Raw genomic sequence first — 13,067 nt, forward strand, 5'->3', positions numbered from 1 at the left:
TTCTTTGACGCATGCGCATTTGCATAAATGTCTACACACACACATACACACTACACACAATAAAAAACATAGGAAATAGCAAGAGTGATTACAATAGTTCCTATTGCATTACATGCATAGGAACTAAAAATATTGAGCCTGAAATCGGCAAAAAAAATTGAGCCTTGGAAAATTTTTACTGGTTCTTATAAAAAAAAAAGTTTAGTGCGGGAGAAGCTCCCTGTGCCTGAATTCTATGGCTGCTAATAGTAACATTAAGCTCGAGCTAACCTTGAACTAATTTTGTATTCCTTATACATGAACCATGGGTGGAGAAACCCCGTAGTTGAAGTTAATTCCCCAATGGCACACGTTTAATGCACTGCAGTGTCCCCGGAAACCCGAATCGTAACCACTATGCTGACCGCCCTCATAAGTAAATCCTATCGGATTTAATAGGTTAATAATTTTGAAATGCACTTTCCGTATTGTGATACCATGCAAAATGGCAGCGTTTTTAGGCCTAAATTATAAAAGCAGCGACTTTGACGCTTCAAGTAGGCATGTACTTTAGTATTTTTAAAAATCAGTGTCATGTGTACTTTTCGAATAATGCAAAATACGGCATCTGGAGAAATAATGCTCAGCTTTCAAATACACTCAGACTAGTTAATAGTTATTTAGGACTCACTGGGTGATCTACAGGCTACACTCCTAATATCGTTAATTTGTATCTACCACTTACCGACATGCTCGACTTTAAGTAAATCTAAACAAAACATCGAATACATAATTATCATCAGACATAACAATTGATAAATGATAGGTAGCAACATATGAAAATTTAATGCTTAACATGTTACAATTTTTGGAAATGGGATATCATATTAGCCCATCGGGTTATTTTAGCCGCCGTTGACTATGATACCTGCTAATTAATAATTATTACTGTCGCCTGTTAACGCCAACACGATTGGTCAATCCTCACAGCATAAAGCTTTAAAATCCCGGGATTAATACCGTTATTTATTGCTCACACAGTCAGTTGCGCAATGTCCGGTTGTTTGTAATTAAAAGAAAACCACTGACGGTTATTGATGATAAATAATGATAAAATGATTTTTAATTTGATGTGAAAATGAAAGCGATGACGGCAACGGCAAAGTAATTGATGGCGATTTTGTCGTCGCCAGTGTTTTTTCGTTGAGATGAAAGACGTTGCCTTTCTCTGCCTTATTCATAGAAATGTATCCAGGATAGGCCTACTTGACTCACTGGTTCATTTTATCACTTCCGTAATCATCATCTTATCCATCAACTTGATCTTCTCAATCTTCGTCCAAATCCATATTTTCATTGCTTCCACTTTACATCCGATTTTCTTAGTCCACGTTTCCTCCAAGCTTAAATCAAAACTGTCAGTCAGGTCCTTCACCAACCCATCCTTTAGTTTGATGTGAGTAGTAATCTCTTAAATGCATCCACATTGTAATAGGGCCATTTAAATCTACCAAAAATTCACCCAACTGTCAAGAAGATTTATGATTCTTTTTTATTTTTCCTCCCTCTCCTTTTGTAAATTAATTTTTTTATTTCTCATTTCTAGTTGCTTGACCTCCCATCTTCTCGGCCATGGCAACAGAAGCAACGACGTGCAGCAGCAGCAGCAGCAGTGACGCCTCAGCAGCGAAACGCAGCAATAGTAACGCCCAGCAGCAGCGACCTGCAGCTGCGACTCCATTACTGCATGTAGCAACCAGCAGCAGTGACGTCAGCAGAATTAATGTACAGGCAGGGTTACGGTACTTGCTAAAACAGATCACAATATCAAATTCATCTTCAAAAATATCAAGACAGATGGCAGATTATTCGCCATGGATCGTTGGCGTCCTTATGATATTTAGGCATTAGAATAGTTAATAATGAGGTGACCACGTGAATTCCAAACGGCGACAATAAACAATACTAATAGATACATGTCACCTAATAGACAGTCATTCATTTTGAATTAAGGATGTATGTAAACATTAAATATTCCACTTCCAATCAAGCAGATGCCAAAGCAGTCATTCATTCAATTAATCAATGTGTTACTTGACTCATTAACAATACTTTGTAACTTGTTTGGATTTAACATGGCACATAAAATGTTTCGCATAATGTATGCTGAGAATTATAGTACATAGAACCTAATGTAAAAATTAATTAATATTACACTTATGCCTGCAATCAAACAAAAATTAAGTATCGTTCGTATAATTTTATAGATATCGTTTTAAAATTTCAATGATATATATATACATATATATATATATATATATATACAGTATATATATATATACATATATATATACATATATATATATATATATATATATATATATATATATATATAAAAAAAAAATATCTCAAAGTATGTACCGTATATACCGTACAACGTTTGTCCAACAACACATCTTCAGAAAATTACATCACTAAAAACAGTATTTAATTTGAAATTAAAATACAAACAAGCCATACTCACCAGTTATGTTTTCATAAAAGTATTGAACACCAAAATAGATGGTTCGAAAGATGATTATTAACACTTTATTTCCTTCTTTAAAAGGATATATTCTCAAATAAAATGATTAAGCATTTAGAAACAAAACGAACGATGTCTGATTACTTCGTAGTCTGCAATGAACTGTTCGGATATTGTAATGCATTAGTTATATATCCTCATACGGAGAAGATGAGCTTACGGAAATTCCATAAAGAGGCTGAATAAAGTTCCTGTAGGCTATATATGCCTAGTAGCTCATTGCAATTTATGAATATCTGAATATCCTATCCAGTGCGTCGATTCGGTCACGTGAAAATAGCGGTAATTATGCTAATTGTAGCTTCAGATAATTTTTTTTTTCCAAACAAAGGAATATCTCTCATTTTATCACAAATCGCTAGGGGACAAGTGCGTATATTTATCATTATAATAATCACATTTGCACCACACAAAGAACGTCTTCTTATTTCGGAGAGCGTGCTTAGTGTCTTTCCTTTATAGAACAGCAACCGAATGGTAGTCAGGAGATTTGGAAACAAATTTTCATGCAAATTATGACAGTAGATTCGATGAAGATTTGACTTCAACATTCATGTTACACCTTAATATCCTAAACGTATTTAATTTGATATAAAACAAGTACCGTACTCGCGCGAATAAGCGCCCGGGCGCCTAAAATATTTTTGGCACTTTCTGAGGGGCGCTTATTTAAACTGGGCGCTTATTTAAACGGGGCGCTTATGAAAACAGAGTGGAAATTGAGGGGGCGCTTATGGACATAGATGAAAATCGAGGGGTTCTTATGGGAAATTATTAAATTCAAGAGGCACTTTTTGAATGAAAAAAGATTATATAAGGACATTACGAATGGTGGTTAGAAAAGATAATCGTCCAGAGAACATGCGTGAATATTTACATAACAGCAAAACAGCATATGCAATTACTGGTGGTGGGTAGTGGTTAGCTTGTTGGCCATCGGCCGATTAAGATTACCAGGATGACAGGATCATTGTATTTTTTCTTGAAAATTCAGATGAGAATGTGCTAAAGGTCGAAAAAAGAAAAACAGGACTCGGACAAGGCATAGACAAATAAGAAAATAAAGAGTAAAGTTGGGAATATACTCTCTGTCCAGGAATCGGAGCTCTCAATTGTCCAAGAGAAATATCCTCATTTTGATATGACAGAAGAATGTGTTTCCACCCACTCTACAGCTCAAATCATGCCAAAAAACCACAGTCCCAGGATTGATTGGATTATTGACTTGCTAAAAAGAAAATCTTATTCAAATTAGAAGGGGGCGCTTATTCAAACGGGGCGCTTAAGGAAATTTTCGCGTTAGGAGATGTGCTTATTCAAACGGGGAGCTTACGGTAATGCTATCATAAATTTAATGCAATTTGATTACATAGTACTGTAATTAGCCTAATGCATTAAATTGTGCCTGTTATTTGGAAAATGTGTTTAGTATTGGTAGGCCTACCTAATTTTGAATTCGAAGCCATAACGCATTTAATATGCAAAGTAAGCATTTAAATATTGAATTATATGTTTTACGTTTATTAGATTTCTATCATTTTCTACACAGGTATTGTTATGAAGGGGTGCCTATGTCGTAGTTTCGATTATCGTACTCCAGAACATAACTCCAGGCCACTATTTTATTACCGGGTTTGATTGTTGTCGGTAATTATCGAAGCGAACTGAATAAAATCATCCCAGATGCAAGACTTATAAATTACCAGTTCATATTATGTTAAGACATTTTTATACCGCCTTTAATCTCCACCCTTTTAAAGAACATAATAATTTTCATTGTTCTTCCAGTAGATGCATCCATATCTCTGGTTAACGACGGTGATGGAGCATTTTTAACAATAATAATCATCAGTTCGTTGACCTATGAATAAGCAGAGTGAATTTGCATCAATAGAAAGTACTTTTCCTGGACACATTTTGTTCAACAAAGGGACACACATTAAATACTAAAACTACTTCATGTAGAACTTGTATACAAATCCATTTAAGAAAAACATCCTTCGCGCGGCCTTGAAATATTTTGTTGTGGTATTTAAGGCCTATATTACATTGTTCAGCTAAATAACAGCTGAAGTACTTACAATATAAATTATGTTTTCCGTTTAAAATATTATACTTAACTATATTTTTACTTGATCCCGTTGTGGAATTGTCTTGTGTGACAATCTTGGTAATAAATAATTTGTCATTCTACATCTCAAGTAATAAATATTGGCAAATAAATGAAATCATAATGGAAATAGCATTCAATGAAAACGGTCGTGATTTATTACTGTTAGTGAGTGGAAGTGAGATAAGAGAATGATTAAAATTCAAATGTAAGTCGTTTTATCGGTACATCCGATCTTTATGAAAGGCTGGGTAGTTACTTTGTAAGCATAGAGAGGGCGGTAGGTAGTTTAGTTTGTTTTCTCTTTGGGTTTCAATCATGGATAGAGGCGTGTATGATTCTGTAGTTGAACTGAACACATTTTAATGTTTTATTACATCAAACTGTATTTACACAAACGTTTTAACTTAAAATCAATAGATAACAAATATTTGACATGAAATCGGATTCAGGACTTCGAAATATGAGATCGGATCTTTTTCTAATTAGAATTGATAACCAAGTATCATTTATAAAAAAGTAAATGTTGGTTTATTTTTTTCGTAAAAGCATAGAGCATGCAAAGAGGTTAAAAGGTATACCACGAATAGGCTAAAGTATTCGATACTTGGTTGAAACTCCTTTCAGAGAATGAGTGACTACCATTTTACAAAATGATAACAATTTCCACTGTGTAGCATTGAGCAAGACTTGGGTCGTAACCAATGTCGACAAAATGTAAATAAATAAATAAAATTAATTGCGAGGGCATACCATTAATTAACCGCGTTAATATCGAATATCCGATAACAACTAAAACGATATTTTTAGCCAGACAAAGGAAATGTAAAAAAGTAATATATATTTAATGTTTTTACATCCAATATGAGAACCTCGTCGCATTTACAGTATTGCATTCCTCTTTGGTTACGAATTTATTTTGACCCCACACCACCTTACGTAACTGCAAATGGTGGTTCAACGGAAACGCGGTATAACATCAAAGAGAGGCCAATACATTGGCATTGCATCGAAGGTGGTCATCTCAAATTAGTCATCCCACCTCAAGTCATTAAACGATTTCGTTATAGGATCTCACTTTAGAAAAATTAACATTTTTGTTCATTCTTCCATAAAACAATTTGCCAAAAAGTATCCTGCATGTCGTCAAGGTAGTAGAGCTGTGACCTCTGTGATTTTTGGTGATGGGTTTGGTATGTTGAAATGTATACATTTACAAGATAATAAGCTACGTTTTGTATTACCATACTTCGAAGTCATTTTCTCAAGGTAAGGCAGCCAACTGTCACTTTGATTGGTTAATTATTGTTTCCTAATACAATCCATGCATGTGCGTCCGTACGTCTGTGACGATGACGCCAAATTTGTCGAAATGGTCGAAAGTTTGTAAACAAGTAAATTTGAATTTCCAATCTTGTTGGATATGAAGTATGCATACGAAACCGTTTACAGTACATACAAGTCATGAAATTTTGCCCTAAACTTATTTTTTGGCCGATTTTCAGGCTCAAAATGTTGTTACCGTATTTTGTTTTTATTTTTACACAATTTTGAAACATACACCTATTGCACTTTAAGGTACAGACAAGATTTGTTGGTTTTTCTAGTTTTATAGATGAAAAACCTCTTTCGAAATTTTACCTCAGCCTCAATTTTTTCTTATTTTATTCTTAATTCCGATGGCGTTTGCGTCAGGAGAATAATACGAAATGTTTGAAATAAACTGCAAAAGACAATGCAACAATAATTCAACATGATATACAGGTGTCGATGTTGCCTTGCATGTAGATTGTTAAGTTATTTAGATAGGCATAATATTATACCGTACTAAATGATGTTTGCCCTACCTGACGTGTTAAAACTAGCCTGATGTCTTAACCACTAAACTAGTTATTTAGATAGGCATAATACTAAATGATGTTTTCTCTACCTGACGTGTTATAACTAGCCTGATGTCTTAACCACTAGACTAGTTATTTAGATAGGCATAAATACTAAATGATGTTTGCTCTACCTGACGTGTACTGAATGCTCAGTACATTCCCAAATACTTGCGAAAAAAATCTCGCAAGTGATTCAGGTGGGAATCGAACCCACGACCTCTAGGTAACTAGCCTGATGTTTTAACCACTAGACCACCCGGCTTGCGCTTGGTGGCTAGTGATGAAACAGTTTCAGATAAGTGAGTAGCTGCACATACATTAATATGCTTTGAAATTTAGTAGCAAAACGGGGGGAGGGGGAACGTTCCCCCAGTGCCCTACTGGATCCGCTTCTGTTCTGCTTGCAGAGGTATGGTTGTAAATAAAAAGAACAGTGCAATTAATTACGCCATGTGTTATGATTTTTAGAACACGGTATAAGTGTGGATTGTCAACACAACGTCCTAAAAATTGCATTTTGTGTATATTACAATACATTTATTTTGTAGGCCTATAAGAATAATCGAGCAGTCACAAAAATACGTGTCGAGATGTGGTCAAAGAGGTACTAGATTATCTTCTTGTGATTATAATCAAGAAAACTCGGCTGTGTTGTACCTCTGTTATTTAGTTAAAAATATTACGGATTCGAAACTGAAACTTTCTCATGAGATGAGTATTGTCGTTTTCGACTATCTAAACTTGTCATGAACTTAGACGTTGTTTACTAACCAATCAGTCTCGTAGGCAAGATTTTTATTCATGTATCTTTTAAAATGATATATCTCAAAAGAGATTAGTCTAAATTCATCTTTTTTACTCTTCCTTGTGTTTTATTTTGCACTGAACCTCTGAATATGTTTATTCAAAAACCCATGACGCACATTCCAACGCACAGATTGATTTATTGTAATTTTCAAGTAACATTGACACATTTCTAAACATTTTATACTTTAAATGACAACAATTTATCAATGTTAATAAGAACATGGAGGAAATATATTATTATATTTCCTCCATGATAAGAGAAGTCTCAGGTACTGATGTAAAGTCTCATAATAATACATTGATCATAAAATTGTTACCGTAACTTACTATTTCTTTTCTCTCTCTCTCTTCTTCCTTCTTTCAAAACGAACGAGAAGCAAATCCAATAATTCAAAAGTACATTATCATTAATTTCAAATAAGCGCGGTGTTTATCTGCTACAAAAACAGCTTGATAACTTCCTCTAAAGGAAACCCCTTAAATAAACGAATTAAAATATACGATGTTACTGCCTTTTGTCCTTAGCAGTGACTGGGTGCTAGTTAGTAGTAGACCTAGTGTTCTTATACAACACTCAGTAAACACAGTTCAACTTGATTGTTCACTCTCACAAATCCTGACGAGAAATGAGAATTCAAGACGCTTGCAGCCCTGGTGCTGTCCACCGTATCTTTTGAGGCGGAAACTCTAACTTTTGTTTACATTTCAAGGTTCCTCCAACGGTCATAGCTAGATTAGTATGCCTAGAGGGTGTCTTTTTACAATTAGTGCTAAAATTAATCTATACTTACTTTGTTTAGTCTATATTATGCTGATTATCTGTCACTTTAGTGGCCATCGTGTGCATCTGTTTTCCATTCCATTCTGATTTGTCACTGGTTTTCGTTTCCCTGGTAAAATTGTAAAACAAATAATTTGTATACAGAAGAAGTCCCGTGTTCGAAGGCACCTACCTTTTTTCACACTCACAGATTCCTCTTCTTTAACATTTATTTATATACAGTATTTTATATTTTCAGCATTACCACACAAGACTATGCATACAGTATATATATATATATATATATATATATATATATTGATTGAGGCTGTGCCCTCATGAAACAGTCTGTAGTGCAAAATAAAATGTTGAGTTTGTAACCTAGTGTTTTTGGTTGCTCTTCGTGTGTATTGAGGGCTGTAGTCGGCCCCTTGGTTCGGACCCCTCCGTCGGACATGTCAGACCCCTAACAGAGGCTGTAGTCGGCCCATTGGTTCGGACCCCTACGTCGGACATGTCAGACCCCTAACAGAGGCTGTAGTCGGCCCCTTGGTTCGGACCCCTCCGTCGGACATGTCAGACCCCTAACAGAGGCTGTAGTCGGCCCATTGGTTCGGACCCCTACGTCGGACATGTCAGACCCCTAACAGAGGCTGTAGTCGGCCCCTTGGTTCGGACCCCTCCGTCGGACATGTCAGACCCCTAACAGAGGCTGTAGTCGGCCCATTGGTTCGGACCCCTACGTCGGACATGTCAGACCCCTAACAGAGGCTGTAGTCGGCCCCTTGGTTCGGACCCCTCCGTCGGACATGTCAGACCCCTAACAGAGGCTGTAGTCGGCCCATTGGTTCGGACCCCTACGTCGGACATGTCAGACCCCTAACAGAGGCTGTAGTCGGCCCCTTGGTTCGGACCCCTCCGTCGGACATGTCAGACCCCTAACAGAGGCTGTAGTCGGCCCATTGGTTCGGACCCCTACGTCGGACATGTCAGACCCCTAACAGAGGCTGTAGTCGGCCCCTTGGTTCGGACCCCTCCGTCGGACATGTCAGACCCCTAACAGAGGCTGTAGTCGGCCCATTGGTTCGGACCCCTACGTCGGACATGTCAGACCCCTAACAGAGGCTGTAGTCGGCCCCTTGGTTCGGACCCCTCCGTCGGACATGTCAGACCCCTAACAGAGGCTGTAGTCGGCCCATTGGTTCGGACCCCTACGTCGGACATGTCAGACCCCTAACAGAGGCTGTAGTCGGCCCCTTGGTTCGGACCCCTCCGTCGGACATGTCAGACCCCTAACAGAGGCTGTAGTCGGCCCATTGGTTCGGACCCCTACGTCGGACATGTCAGACCCCTAACAGAGGCTGTAGTCGGCCCCTTGGTTCGGACCCCTCCGTCGGACATGTCAGACCCCTAACAGAGGCTGTAGTCGGCCCATTGGTTCGGACCCCTACGTCGGACATGTCAGACCCCTAACAGAGGCTGTAGTCGGCCCCTTGGTTCGGACCCCTCCGTCGGACATGTCAGACCCCTAACAGAGGCTGTAGTCGGCCCATTGGTTCGGACCCCTCCGTCGGACATGTCAGACCCCTAACAGAGGCTGTAGTCGGCCCATTGGTTCGGACCCCTCCGTCGGACATGTCAGACCCCTAACAGAGGCTGTAGTCGGCCCATTGGTTCGGACCCCTCCGTCGGACATGTCAGACCCCTAACAGAGGCTGTAGTCGGCCCATTGGTTCGGACCCCTCCGTCGGACATGTCAGACCCCTAACAGAGGCTGTAGTCGGCCCATTGGTTCGGACCCCTCCGTCGGACATGTCAGACCCCTAACAGAGGCTGTAGTCGGCCCATTGGTTCGGACCCCTCCGTCGGACATGTCAGACCCCTAACAGAGGCTGTAGTCGGCCCATTGGTTCGGACCCCTCCGTCGGACATGTCAGACCCCTAACAGAGGCTGTAGTCGGCCCATTGGTTCGGACCCCTACGTCGGACATGTCAGACCCCTAACAGAGGCTGTAGTCGGCCCCTTGGTTCGGACCCCTCCGTCGGACATGTCAGACCTCTCGTCGGAAAAGTTCTGGAGCCACCGCTGCCTACAGTGATAACATGGAAGTTAACGACCCCGCTGAACTTAAGGACTGTACCAGAAAAATCAAATCGATCGATAGGTTCGTTAGGTCGATATCCATTGGATTATAGGCGGCATTGGCGTATTATCCCAAGCGACTTCTTTCCCTTATGGGAGCTGGAAATCCCATAAGACCATGAACGTCTGGCGTCTAAGTATTAATACTATCAACTGATCATTTACGAAAACGTATTAGGCCCGATAGTAAGGTGATGTGGTGTTGTTTCTATCGAGAGGATTGTTGCTTATCCAGAAAAAAAAAATAGGCTCCCAGAACGTGTGTCTATGCCCTATACTATTTTCATTATGTTTCAAACAAAGTATCCACATGGGAAGATGTGTATAAGAGACAGTATATATATATATAATAGGCATCGATAAAATCAAATCAAATGACACGGTAGGTTGACGTATCATTGTCTACTTTCAAAATTGCACATTGTCAAACAGCCCTTTTTCTCTGCAAAAAAAAATAGCATAACATAAAGCATAACAAAATAATGGCCAGGTAAACATTGCTTACTTTATTTTGAATCAGAATTGGTGTATAAAGTTTGAATGACAGTCATTAAAATAATGCAATGTATTTTTAATTGTTTACATATTATAATTATTTCGTCTGTTAATTAATGAGGCCGAATTGCCCTAAATGGCATCCAGAGGTCAAAAGCAAATAGGCCTGAATTGTTCCACATTTCCACTAACGCATCCAAGCTCTTATCTAACATGTTGCAGATCACAGTCCAGGCTCCCAATCCCCTCCCTATCGCCCTACACAACTACCCGCAGCAGTCACAGACCAAAAAACATGCACTAACCCATGGAGGCACTAACTAACACAGGACCCACAGGACCTACACAACACACACGCGGACAGACCCACTAGCACTAAGTCCATTATCCAACGCCCGAAAATAACACGATAGGGATAACATTTTGGCATGCCTAGTTTGTTATTCCATGGAGGAATCTATTTTATACCTCCATGGTTATTCTACATACTGTACTAGTATCTTACTAATCCAACCATGTGCCTGCATCATGTTACAATACTCCTTTTTTTCTTCAAATTGCAAGTGCATCCCATTGTTTTCCATATATCCCAGCCGCAGATGTTTATTTTTGGAAAAAAGGAACTGATTTTTTATAGATTAACACGACGCATCATTTGTTCATTTCAGCTAAGATCGTGAACCAGCTTTCGGTAATTGCTTAGGCGTCTATTTTGACTGACATCCATTATCTGTCACATCCCAGCGCCAACCACATTACAAGGTTAAGAATAATGTTGAAACAAGAAAATTATTTCTTTGTTTTCTAATAGAAACTATCATTGGCGGATTCAAGGGGCCCAGCCTGCCCGCGCAGCCACCTTCCCCTCCCCCACTCCCACACCCCGTCTAAATGTTTAAAAAAACAAATTTGAAAAAAATGGAGAGAAAAAAGAAAGACATGTTCAACTTTAAGCCACAACCATGGTAGGGCTGAGGTGGGCGGACCCTCTGTCTCTCAAAGTTCCTCCCTGGGCCCCCCGTCTATTTCGAAGTCCTGGATCCGCCTGAATGTTATACGCGCCCATATTGCACCGTTATAGAGAACAGACAAAATTATGAGAATTGGCCTACTATACCCAATTAATTTATTAACGAATCACTGTATTTTTCATAATAAGAACTATCTGTGTATTTTGGCAAGGGTGGGTATGGGAGTGGGATGTGACCTCCTTCCAAAACGAGAAATTGGGATTAATAGATGGCCGGAAATGGCTGGGATGGGAAAACCAATCCTATTTTTTTTTTTTTTTGGTCCGACATTTTTTTTTTTTTTGGTCCGACTGCCCGACGAGCTTTGGCCTCGAAGTCCTGGATCCGCCTGAATGTTATATGCGCCCATATTGCATCGTTATAGAGAACAGACAAAATTATGAGAATTGGCCTACTATACCCAATTAATTTATTAACGAATCACTGTATTTTTCAGAGGCTGTAGTCGGCCCCTTAGTTCGGACCCCTACGTCGGACATGTCAGACCCCTAACAGAGGCTGTAGTCGGCCCCTTGGTTCGGACCCCTCCGTCGGACATATCAGACCCCTAACAGAGGCTCTAGTCGGCCCTTGGTTCGGACCCCTCCGTCGGACATGTCAGACCTCTCGTCGGAAAAGTTCTGGAGCCACCGCTGCCTACAGTGATAACATGGAAGTTAACGACCCCGCTGAACTTAAGGACTGTACCAGAAAAATCAAATCAATCGATAGGTTCGTTAGGTCGATATCCATTGGATTATAGGCGGCATTGGCGTATTATCCCAAGCGACTTCTTTCCCTTATGGGAGCTGGAAATCCCATAAGACCATGAACGTCTGGCGTCTAAGTATTAATACTATCAACTGATCATTTACGAAAACGTATTAGGCCCGATAGTAAGGTGATGTGGTGTTGTTTCTATCGAGAGGATTGTTGCTTATCCAGAAAAAAAAAATAGGCTCCCAGAACGTGTGTCTATGCCCTATACTATTTTCATTATGTTTCAAACAAAGTATCCACATGGGATTAGGTAATCAGGAAATAATGTGGTGCTGTATTTTTTTTTTAACTTTAATACACTAATAAGTTACTTACGATGACACATGACCCATCATGCACCTCCACCGGATTTACCCTTTCAGCCGTCTTTAACTGCCAGACGGGAACATAGTGTCTTTGCCACGGAGGGGGCATAAACACAAAAATGAAATAAGGTGCTTGGTAAACAAGGAGCTGTGTGGTACCCCTGGCTCTGACAGGGTGTCTATGCAAGGAGTCCTGGGGGGGGGGGGGGGA

At 39.5% G+C, this 13,067-nt stretch overlaps 1 protein-coding gene across 3 annotated transcripts in view; it reads right to left on the bottom strand.

The window, feature by feature from the left end:
• LOC117108344 (mu-type opioid receptor-like) overlaps positions 1-8,279 on the bottom strand; it is a 17,958-nt gene extending 9,679 nt beyond the window's left edge. Inside the window, exon 1 of one of the 3 annotated variants that reach the window (XM_033250334.1) lies at positions 8,155-8,279. The gene's annotated coding sequence lies outside the window, so the exon portion shown is untranslated. Of the gene's footprint in view, positions 1-2,503; positions 2,796-7,690; positions 7,994-8,154 lie in introns of those variants that run through there. The other 2 variants (XM_033250333.1, XM_033250332.1) reach the window with 2 other exon arrangements.
• Between the last annotated feature and the right edge of the window lie 4,788 nt (positions 8,280-13,067).

This window comes from Anneissia japonica, unplaced genomic scaffold, assembly GCF_011630105.1.
Source record: "Anneissia japonica isolate Jap-2015-1 unplaced genomic scaffold, ASM1163010v1 scaffold426_len1935630_cov189, whole genome shotgun sequence".
Classification (NCBI taxonomy): Eukaryota; Metazoa; Echinodermata; class Crinoidea; order Comatulida; family Comatulidae; genus Anneissia; species Anneissia japonica.